Source organism: Schistocerca serialis, chromosome 2, assembly GCF_023864345.2.
Source record: "Schistocerca serialis cubense isolate TAMUIC-IGC-003099 chromosome 2, iqSchSeri2.2, whole genome shotgun sequence".
NCBI classification, from domain to species: Eukaryota; Metazoa; Arthropoda; class Insecta; order Orthoptera; family Acrididae; genus Schistocerca; species Schistocerca serialis.
Window position 1 is genome coordinate 537,953,997 of NC_064639.1, and position 2,143 is coordinate 537,956,139.

Here is a 2,143-nt window from a genome sequence, read left to right on the forward strand (position 1 = left end):
TGCGTTCTCCGACCAAGACGCATATATCGGTGCCATCAGTCTCTGCCGCCAAAGGGTGTGGCGCAGCCAGGGACCCTGGGAACTGAAAACACAATCCATCTTACTTCACCTGACTGCTGAAAACTCATCGAGACAACGTGGGCAGCTTGTCGTCGATGCCGTGACGCCTGTCTGATAAGTCTGCCCATCATGGTGGGTCCTCTGCACAAAGCCTGCCCTCCGCAAGGCCTTGATTGGTTACAGAAGTGTTGTAACACACAGTCAGCTAAAATGTGAGAAAGTCTACAGACCGCATGCACCGCGCGCTGGTGCCTCCTCAAACAAGAGATTTAATTCTGCCTTCGTTGCTGGAAAGAGCTACGTCACGAACTTGTCTCGTTGCCTTCACCAGCCATAGCTTGTGCTCATTCACCCTTTTTGACTCTTCCTCTCACACACCTTCACAGTTGAGAGCGCTAACACACAGTTGTGGGGTGTCGCTCGGCCCGAAGGTAAGCCGATTCGACGCCTGGTGGTGGAAGCAATTTTCACCTCCAGTGTTTGGGTGATTAGGGGAGGAGAGGTAATGGCGTAACGCTTCTCTTCACCTGACTTTACCCCAACATTCTGCATCAAATTCCAAAGGTCTCAGCAGTGTCTCATCAACTGCGGGCTTGAGACACTGTTGATGCTGCCCCGTCCGTCGAATGCGGACGTTCAGCCTGACAAGTTCTTGGTGCTATTCGAGAGGAGTGTGGCATTTGACGGCACCATGTTTCACCTTCTTCGCTCATCACTATCATACCACACAAACATGGCACACACACACACACACGCACACACACACACACACACACACACACACATTACAGTCACCAAAATTCGACAAATAAAAGCTTTAGAACGCTTCTTTCGGTGGAAACTGAACAGCGATCGGTGTCAAATATTAAAATTTAGTAAAACGGTGTTGATCGCAAAATTGCCGCGCGGGATAAGCCGAGCGGTCTAGGGCGCTACAGTCGGACTGTGCGGCTGGTCCCGGCGGAGGTTCGAGTCCCCCCTCGGGCATGGGTGTGTGTGTTTGTCCTTAGGATAATTTAGGTTAAGTAGTGTGTAAGCTTAGGGACTGATGACCTTAGCAGTTATGTCCGATACGATTTCACACACAGTTGAACATTTGAACATTTGATCGCAAAAGATGTTTACTTAGCACGTGTTCTTACCGATGTTGCTCCGTACGCCGCCATCAACAGCCACCATGATGCCTACGGTCTGAAAATGGTCTAAACAGTAGACCGAAACCGGTCGCCGACCAAAATAAACATTTGATACGATCAAGACTGTTTTACTTAATTTTAAGATATACTTAACACTCAATTTCACACTTCGCGATCTAAATGTACCATTGTGCATGAAGAAAATAAAAATCTTTCCAATTCGGTGGTTGAGGTAGTAAACAATGGTATATGAGAATCAATTAATCAATCGACCTTCCTCTCAACGATCCTAGATCTTGTACTTTAACAGCAACGTAAGTGCATCAAGTGCAATTTTACAACATGCTGTGGCAGATATCGATCTGATCTCCTCGACTGCTGAATTTACCAAGGCATTACCATGAATTCTCCCAGGGCTTCATACGCTGCAGAATCTTACGTCATCCATCGTTGCCCCGTGTAAAGCATGAGTCGTGCATATATTACACTTCTTTCTCGAGGACAAGTTCGGGGCAAACAGTAAAGCACCCAGACTCATCAGTGTTAACTTCAGATACTGAAATACTGTGTTAATAGTATAATCTGGAATATAGTTTCTTGTAAGCCTAAAACCAAAATATAATCTACCACCTTTCTAATATTCGGAGTGAAAGCTTGCTTCTCCTACTGGTATGGACTGACCTTCGGCCCACATCGTGCGTGTTTCCAAATGGCGTAGTCACTTGTGAGACATATTGCGATGTTAGTTCCAAACGTGATCACTAGACCGCGGATTTTAGGTAAAAACCTATTTTGTTCCTGAGTTCCGATCTGCATAAAAATTTGTACTTATGCGTTTCATGACTATTTAGACTATTTACTTCTATAGGACCTAAAAAAGCCTATTTCGGCGTTAGTGCCTATTTTTGCCTATTTCGGTTTTAATATCCTAAAAAGTGCCTATTTCG